The 9,778-nt window shown below is 47.6% G+C and overlaps 1 long non-coding RNA gene across 1 annotated transcript; it reads left to right on the forward strand.

The window, feature by feature from the left end:
* The first annotated feature begins 4,688 nt into the window (after positions 1-4,688).
* Positions 4,689-8,115, forward strand: LOC122897442. Its single transcript, XR_006382534.1, has 3 exons — positions 4,689-4,798; positions 7,144-7,225; positions 7,899-8,115. It is a non-coding gene; the product is annotated as an uncharacterized LOC122897442 (long non-coding RNA).
* Positions 8,116-9,778: the final 1,663 nt, after the last annotated feature.

Below are 9,778 nucleotides of genomic sequence, written 5' to 3' on the forward strand. Positions count from 1 at the left end.
CATAAAGCCAACAACAGGAGCCCAACATCTGGTTTCTGTCTTCAATGTTCTGGACAGAGAGCCTCACAAGGTCAGGCACATTGAAAACCCTCGAGAAACAGTCATCGTCATTGTTAATAGTATTCTTTCATTACTACTATTCTTCTACTGATCGTGCTGTGTTGACTGTGGAGTTTCACAGCTCGTTCTCTCTCCAGACTGTGAGTTCCCTCAAGGCAGTGTCTCGGTGCCGTTTATCTTTGCCTTTTCAGCTACTGGGCACCACCCAGGACAAGGTAGAGACTAACATGTGTATCTTAGCTGGGTGGCCTGTGAGAGGGTAAAGGCAAATTCAAGTCCAGATACTTGAGCCACATGGGCATAGAACAGGGATATTTTTTGTAGTGCAGGAAAAGGACCATAGAAAACAGGGCAGAGCCAGGCTCTGGGGCAGAAGGCAAGGCAAGAGTTTGTCAGATGTGTGGAGGGCAGGGCAGCCCCGGTCAGGTTGTCCAGATCCTTGCATGAGAGGTTCTACTTTTCTTTTATTGAAGGAAGTTCAAGTTCCCCTACTGAACTCTCTGCCTTTGGTGGGATCTTCTGAGCATAAAAGACCCTCACTTGTCGGCAGTGTAGGTGGCACCTTGGACCAGTCCACTAAACTCACTAAGCCTTGGTTTCCCCTTCTGGAGGCTGAGGCTAACAACAGCCACATGTGAGACTCGGGTACCCTGAGGGTTAAACATGATCAGGCCGGGAAAGCGCTTAGTGGCCTGGCAGGCATGTGGAAAGAGGCCAGGAAATGTCCGCCACTAACCACATGGCAAGAAAGTCTTAGTGAATACCATCTTTCATTTGCTGGTATCTTGAAGCCAAAGCATTTCAATGATTCTCAAGCTTTTCTGCCTCATTTGCTGAAAGAACCAAGGCCGACTCACGCGCGCTCACACACATACACACATACACACAGACACACAGACACACACACACACACACACACACACACCCTTCCTTCTGGAAGAGGTTAACTATTGTGACCGGTACAATTAGCCCCTTTCCATCTGATAACAGCCCCATCTAAGGAATTCACAACCGTTAATTAGAGGCACCCGGCAATCTTGTGAGGGAGGAAAATTATCGCTCTGACTCTACACGTGTCTGAAGCAAGTTGCTCTGGGGTAACCCCAGTCACAGAGCCCGGGCCTGAGCAGGGATGGAACAGGATGGAGCCTGCCAGCCCGCAGCCCCTCTACACCGCCTCTTCCCTCTCCCAGGGCTCCAGGGGGCTGACTGGAGGCCCTGCAGTTGTAAGTTCATTATTAAATCATTTCTCACCGAAAGAAGAAAAGGACTCGAAGCTCCACACACCGTGGTTTTTAAAATGCTAGTCTCTCTTCAATAGAAATTGAATTCACTGATGTAGCCCAGGGAAAAGCGAGCTCCTTCCTCCCCTCCAAATGATTCTTTCAGGGTAATATAGCAGTTAAACCTTCAGGTACATAATAGCACGCCGGTCTATTAGCTAAGGCGATTTTATTCTTCAGCTTGCAGCTTCTTGCCTGACAGTTGTCACCTAGACAACCATGTCTCCATGAACTCAAGAGGAGACTGGGGGGCGGGGGGTGTCCTCTGAGGAGACAGCCAGCCTGATACATCAAATCTTCTGGTGCAAAGGAGCCATTCTTGGCTTTGCGATGTGGAACACACTAAATAATGCATTCGACTGTTGTGTCTTCATCCTTCCATCCTCACCACCGCAGGCCCCTCCTTGGCTGTGACCTTGAAACACTCCCTGAGCTTCATGCCTTCCCATTCTCCTGTTCTCAGCAAATCTGGTTTGGTGTGAGTGTGTGTGTGTGTGTGTGTGTGAGTGTGTGTGTATGTGGAACAACTTTCCAACCTTGCAGCTTCTTCACTATGGTTTTTATTTTGAAACAAAAGAACTGCAAGGGCAGAAAGTTCTCGGTGCCAATGGGTGAGGAGACTAATCAGACAGAACCCCTGCCAGCCTCATGTGACCCAGTGAGGAGGAGCCATTGTGCTCTGCCCCCACCTGGGAAGGGCCAGGCCCTGAGGCAGGAAGGGAGAGCCATCCCTCCCGGCCTCAAACCACAAGGACACTATCAACTTAGAGCAGCCAGGGAGCAAGGGGAACACAATAACGGTTACAGGACAGAGGCCCAAAGTGGCACTTTCCTCACACACCTCAAGCAGGGTGGCAAGGACAATGAGGGCATTGGTGGCCAACTGTGGTCCCTCCCAGGACTGGGATGAGAAAGCCTGGAAGGCCTGTGAAGACAGCCAAGAAATATGTGACGTCTGCTGAACTGAGGCATCTTGAGGGAGGGGCTGGTTACTCATAAGCTGGGCACATTTGTGATGGGGGGGAATGTATCTAACTCCACGGGCTGGCCACTCACTCAATGCCTATGTGTTCTCCTGAACTCTCTTCCAGATCCTATTGGTTAAGCACTTCCTGGAGGTGCTTGCAAGATGACGACTGTGGGGGAAGAAGGACGCTTCTTTGAATATACCCATCTGTCCCAAGCAGCCCATGCAGCAAACAAGCAAGCTATCCTGTCAGGTCTTAATTTGGGCCTTTGTGGCTCCCAAGACCCCACAAGCTAGACCGTGGCTTTCTCTTTGACAGTTCTCATGGCTATGGTGTGCCTAGGGTCCCTCTGTATGGGAATCAGTCGGTGGCATGCTGGAGCTAGCTCATAACAGCTCATAAGAGCTGACTGTGTGTATATCTCTTCTCAGCTCCATGTTTGGTGGCATCACGCAGGCAGCTTAAAATTAGGCATGGTTGGAGTATCTGTACCACAGAGATCAGCTACAAATCAGGGCCTTTGTTCATTGTTTAAAAGCTGGCTTAGCAACATACTTCTAGAACCACCTATCCCCCAGGTCCCAGAAATTCTGGTTGATCCATGATGTTAGGATAGGAAGACACCATCCTCCCCAACCGAACACCTGCCCTGAGTCTGGTCAGTCAGAGTGCTCCATCCTCTTGGCCATATAATGTGATCAGGATGGGCTTGTGACACACCATAAGCCAATCAAAGCCTTCCTTAAGATTTTAACCAGAGGGCCATCCGGGTGGCTCAGTCGGTTAAGCCTCCCACTCTCGATTTTGGCTCAGGCTGTGGTCTCGCAGTTGTGGGACTGAGCCTCACATCAGGCTCTGTGCTCAGTGCAGGCTCTGCTTCAGAGTCTCTCTCCCTCTCACTCACTCTCTCTCAAATAAATAAATAAAATCTAAAAAAAAAAAAAGACTTTAACCAGAGCTATGAGGGGAAAATCCCCTTCTCCTGCATTCAGCAGGAATAAGAATCCTGTAAGCCTGGGATCTTTTTCAGTCTCTTCGCAGACAATAAGGCCAACACAGAAGAGAGCACGAGCAAGAGACGGACAGAAAACAGGGCCCTAATTGCACTGTTTGTACACCTAGAGATATATTACTTCTTTTCTTTCTTTCTTCTTTTTTTTTTTTTTAGCTTAAGCTAGATTGAGTTGGGATTTTGTCACTTGCAACCAGAAGAATCCTAATTACAATATATTCTCTTCCCTCATACCCTCTTCCTCCAGAGAGCAGCAGATGATGTCAGGGTCCTGCTCATGCCCCCTTGGCACTTGCAGTCCTCATGTAGCTCGATGCCTTCTTACTATAGGCAAATGAGACACTCTTAGGCCACCAGCAGGATAGGCCAGGGCTCTGTGTTTAACACATACAGGGCCAGTTCTAAGCCAATGAGCAGCAGGAGATGGTAGATAAATAGCCCAGCTCCCTGGCTCCCCAGGCAGGACTGCAAGGCACTTTGCACACCACTTCCCTGAGATCCCCAGCACAGCCGACCCCCGGTTACCATGGTGGTAACTTGTTTTGACCCTGAACTGGCTTCCCTCTCTTCCCTGTCTCGCTTTTCCACTCCCTACTGATGCCTCCTGGAATCGCCTCTCAGATAAACTACCTGCACCCAAATCCTTATTGCAAGGTCAGCTTCTGGGGAAATCCAACCCAGAGAAATATACTGTTGCCGAAAAAAAAAAAAATCAGGTAATTATGACTAATGATTACTACAACGCAAACTGTTTTGTCCCTATCGTTCTCATCGTCTTTCTGAAGTTTCTCAGCCCAAGGTGAGTCCTGTTACTTGTTTCTGGCTGCAGAGTTAGCTTGCAAATGAGGGGGGGGGGATGGCCGTTAGGAATAGAAAGCGGGAGGTCACACTCCTGGTTTTGGGGCCATTATCATGAATTCTGATTTGGAGTAGGCCTATATCTGGTCTGGGCTACGAAACATAAAAAATCTGCATGTACCCATAGGTTTTCCTGCAGACACCAATGAATGAGGAGCAAAGGTTTTACTAGATTTTTTTTTTTTCCTGTGAGAAAGTCTGCCTTGGACAGCTGGAGATCCTACCATGTTAAAACGGCTCCCTCCCTTCCACCTGGATTGCTCACACTTACCAAAGGCCGTTGGAGACATCTTAGCCAAGAAACCCATAACTGTCGGGGAACTGTGGGCTGGAATGACCTTTTCCCACAGAGAGAGGCCAACTCTCCCCGGCGGTGTGTGACACTTGGGAGTGTGCTTGCTCATAAACCCAGCCACAGGCATGCGAGTGCGCGTGCGTGATGAGAGCCACGCCCATTCTTCCCGGAGCCTGCGCTCCTTCTATTTCACCAGACATCGAGCTGCCAAGCTTTACAGCTCCCAACACCTAGATACCTGTATTTTTCCAAAGCCTTGGTTTGGGAGTCATTTCCTGATGCGTTACAGCTCCTTTGGACTGAGTATGCTTCCGACGTCAGGGTAAGTGGGTAGGAGGGACTAATTAAACGGATTTAAGTGAAAGACTTTGCGATATCAGATGAAAAGAGTCCAAATCTAAATTGCCGCCGCTAATGCTTCCAGGAATTAAGGATCTTTAAGGAGCAAAACACAGAAGATGGTATGGCATGAGAGAAAACCTTAACTCGGCATGTGAATACCTACATGACAATTCCAGCTCAGTCACTGCCAAGCCATCTGGCAGCAGGGACAGTGGTCCTAAATACAGACAATGGGGCTGGATTGCCTGGGTTTAAATCCCAGCTCCACCACTTCCCAGCTGTGTGACCATGGGCAAGTTAAGTAACCTCTCTGGGCTCAGCTGCCTCCTCCACGAAGTGGGGATAGTAATGGCACCTGTCTTGGAGGACCGACATAAGCGTGAAATGAATTCATAGCTCTCAAGGGTTCAGAAGAGTGCCTGACACCTAGGAAGCTTCCACAGGTTTTCCCTCCTCAGCGGTCACAATCTCTCTGGGCCTGAGTCTTCTCAGCTGTAAATGGAGGATTCCTACCTGGCCTATATTTTGGGGTTTTATGAGGACAAAATGACACAATGTTATTGGAAGGGAAAATCTGGTAAGGCATAATATAAATTTAGGTTGTGATTAAATCAGCTCAAGGTTTTGTGGCCGACGATCCTCTCCTAAAAGAGCCGGGGTGGGCATTTAGAGGCTTGGTTAGTCTTGACTTCTGGGGAAGGAAACAAGGGCTCAGGGAAACACACCCTCCCCTCTACAAGGGTCGGACATATGGCTAGCAGCTGGGATTTATGCAAAGTATTCTTTGAATTAGTCCAAAAGCCCCACTGTTTGGTTATTGCCCCCAGCGCAGCCATAAAACCGCAGCTCACAACTGCCTGCAGGTTGTTGTATCCCCAGCCCGTGCTCACCCTGGCCCCTTTCAGGCTGCCTAGCTGTGGCCACTCTGAGCTCCCTGGCCCCAGAGCCACCTGCGTGTCCTCTGGCTAACTCAATTTGCTATCAAAAAGGAGGAAGTAATTAAATGGGGGACATGTCAGTCCCACCACAGGCCCTGGAAAAGTCAATAAAATTTAGTCACCAGAATGGGAGCTGATTTTTAACCACTCTGCTATAAACCATGACACACACAAAAGATGTGAGCTTCAGGTTACATAGGGACCAAGCCCAGGAACCCGGTGCACAGCAGTTTGCCTCCTATGGGGCAGAAGGAAGGAAAATGGAGTACTACTTACTCCAGTGAAATGTGAGGTGAGAAAGGAAGGGAAGATATCTTGTTTCTTCCAAAACTCTGTGCCCTGAAGAGACTAGGGGGAGGGATATTGGCAGTGGTGAAGAGGAGACAAATGGAAAACAGGACAAGATAATATATTGTTACTAGACAGGCCAGTCGGGCTCTGGGAAGCAGTGTATAAGAGAATCAACGATTAGACAGCAGTCCAATTAGCAACGTTGTTGCTGGCTCTCTATTCCAAAACCCTCTGCCAGTTCTGTTTCACTCTGCTAGTGTCTGAGTGGATTTTCTCAGCCTTTACAAGGCCCTGTCCCTGAGGAGCTGCAGGGAGAAGAGGTTTGGAGGGAAGAACCAGAGCATATGGGAAACAGGATTCTGCTTGGCTGACCTGATGCACCCTGCCCGCCTGGCAGGCTTTTCCCTCACATCAGTTCCTTTTGTGCTTTGTACATCACGAACATGAAATCAGTATCACTGACCACTTTTTGAGAAATTCCGGCTATGATCTAGTAGGGCCAGCATCCAGATTTTGCCAAGAGCAATCACAGTGGCTTGGGGTGGAGAGAGTGGAGAAGGTCTGTGAACAGGAGGCTTCCTTTTCACACATCAGAGACATCACAACAGACCCAGAGTCCTAGAAATGTGCTGAATCACTCCATGTCTGGAGACTCAGCTCTTTTTGCAAAAAGGCCTAGGAACACTTTTGTTTCACTTCCCCTCACCAAAAGTCAAAGGTGACTTATTTTTTTTTTAAGATTTAATTTATTTGAGATAGAGTGAGAGAGAGAGCACAAGCAGGGGGAGCAGCGGGCAGAGGGAGAGGCAGGCTCTCCCCTGGGTAGGGAGCCCAGCACAAGACTTGATCCCAGGACTCCGGGATCATGATCTGAGCTGAAGGCAGACACGTAACCGACTGAGCCACCCAGGTGCCCCAGAGGTGACTTATTTAGGAATTTCAATGAAATGCTAAATGCAAAATGCAGAGCATAAAGCAACCCACAACTATCTTAATTAAAGTTAGTAGTTAACCTTCATTGAACACTTCTTACTAATTTTAATCCTCACAACTTTCCTGGATAGTAAGTTCTAATATCATTACACCTATTTTACAGATGAGAAGACTGAGCCCCAGAGAAATGAAGTAACATGCCCAAGGTCATGTGGCTGAAGAGTGGTAGAAATGAGAATTGAACGGTCAGTCACTCAATATTTACTTCCTGTCAGCTCTCCATGCTAGCAATAGAGGACACTTTCTTGATGCTGGGCGGATTCCCAGAACTTTTCATGTACATTATCTCACCGGATAAGCAAACACATCTCTTGAGACAGGAGTGCTTGCCCCCAATTTAGAGATGCAGAAACTGACATAGAGGAGGATTAAGTGGCCCTCACAATATTATAGAGGGGGAAATGAACAGCAGAAGTCGAACACCCCTTCTGGTCTTCTTTTCTCCATACCCCTGAGGCTTCAGTATACCAAGTGTTTACATATGGCAAGCTCCCATCGGCCCTAGTAAAATGTGCAGCACTGCTCCCCAGGAAAACCCCCCTCCTCTGCTTCGGGAGACAGATGTGATGGCTTCCTCACTGACCACATCCACCCTACCAGTGACGTGCACTTGTATTTCCTGCAAGGTGGCCACACATGGCCACGCGGGTTGTTCTGCAAATGGCCTCAGCCCATCTGTGGAGGCACTGTTGACCTTGTAGATGTGGTAAATTTATCATTTTAGTAAGATAATTTTCCAGTAGATGGCAGTAATGTGTCTTGAGGAAGGGGTGGGCACCTCTTCCTAATTCATGCAAAGGCAGTGTAGGGGCAAGTGGGGCCCCTGATGTTGTCTGTTTTAAGTTCTTTTACCCGTAGGAGCAAGATGGCATTGATCCTTCTGTCTTCTGTTCCCGCTTAAGACCTAAAATGGGAGATTTTGCTCTGTAAAAATTCATCTATTGATATTTAAGAAAATGCTTACCAGGCGCCTCGAATGGAACAGTTCTGTACAAGGTAGACCTACCATGGTGAACAAAGGAAACAGTCCCCACCGTCTTTGTTCTGGAAGCTCAGTAAAGGAGCGTGGAAGGCATGAAAGGTCAGTACAGTTTAATTGGCTTACCCTTTCTCTCTATTCTGTACATTGTGAGAGCTCAACAGCAATAACAGCTCAACTCTTTGGACTCCTTTGCAGCTAGAAGTTGTCATGGGACCCAGTTCTGCCCATGAGACCTAAAGAGTAGTCAATGGACACTTACTTTTCCCCTTCTCCCTTCTTTCTGGATGGAATACAGATGCTATGCCTGAGTAGCAGCAGTCATCTTATAAACATAAGGACAAAATGTACTTGCTATAGACAGCAGAGAAAGAGGAGAAAAGGAGCCTGAGTCTGGTGTGGCATTATTGAGCTGTAAGAATGGTGCTGAATAGTCTATCTTATTTGGGGAGATAAATAAACCCCCATTAAACTACCATCAGCCAAGTTTTTTATTACTTACAACTAAACAATACTGTAACTCACACAAGGAGCCAGACATTAATCAGTATAAAAAAATAAATGTGAATAAATGCCACACTGGAGAAGTACAGAGCACTGTGGAAAGGTAAGCTGAGGCACCTGACCAACACAGAGGCAAATAAAGCTTTGTGGAGGAAATGACATTGAATCTCAGTAACCAGGGGGTTGGAGTGACATGCCTTTTGGTAGAGTAAAAAAAAAAAAAATTGGACGAAGGCCTTGATGGGGGAGGAAGCATATACATTGGGGGTAGAGAGAGAGGGATAGTCTACACAGGTACACAGGTAAATCAGCCCCTGGGGATCAAAACTGTGACCTTACCCTCTTTGCTTAGTTCATTAACCAACAGGATTGACTAACCACCACCAGCTAACCACTCAGGCATTGCCAAGGGGAAGGAATGCTAATGGAGGATTTCCCTGGACCTGGCTGAATTAGAAAGGAAATTAAGATCACTTCTGATTATTCACATCAATAGAAGGCAAGGAAGATGCCCAAAGAGGGTCGATATAAAAGTACTGGGAGGATGATGAGTATCCACACAACCTGGCACACCATACATGTTTGTTGAATGAACAAATGATGGCAGTGAAAGTAATTTCAAACTGTGAAATGATGCACCCATCATTACTTCCAGTCTACGATGTGTTATACCATACTCAATCTTCAATGTCTTGTTCACAAAAGATAACAACAGAAATCCTTTTATGTTCTTGCCAAGTACAGGGTTCAGGATGCTGTCTTCCTATTGGTGAATCTTGGCTTTTGCCCTTTTCTCTGCAAAGGGAGAGGCTTTCTCTGTCGAAAAATCAATCCTCTGAATGCTCGCCTTTCTTCTACTTCCCCTCTACCGGATTCTCCTGACCTTCTGGATCACTTCCTATAAAAAAAAAATGTTTCTGTTTCAAACCCTGGTGAACTATTCATTTGCCTAACCATCACAGACAGATCTCCAGCTCTGCCTCTGGGAATATTGCTTCTCTCTTTCTACTTCTCTCCCCCAGGGAAATGGCAGTCTCTCCACGCCCCACCCCACTTCTCACCATCCTTGCTCCAGCCCACGCTCACCCCACGGGGCCCCACGTGCAGCTTCTTTTTGGCCACACAGCGCTTCTTGCCAATCTTGAATGGCACTCGGCTCCAGCGCCATCTCTCCCCTCTGCCTGAATCACTATACCTGCTTTCTTCCCATTTTACTGTGGGCAATAGGCAACCCCTCCCCAGGAAGCCTTCCCCT

This window comes from Neovison vison, chromosome X (assembly GCF_020171115.1).
Source record: "Neovison vison isolate M4711 chromosome X, ASM_NN_V1, whole genome shotgun sequence".
NCBI lineage: Eukaryota > Metazoa > Chordata > Mammalia > Carnivora > Mustelidae > Neogale > Neogale vison.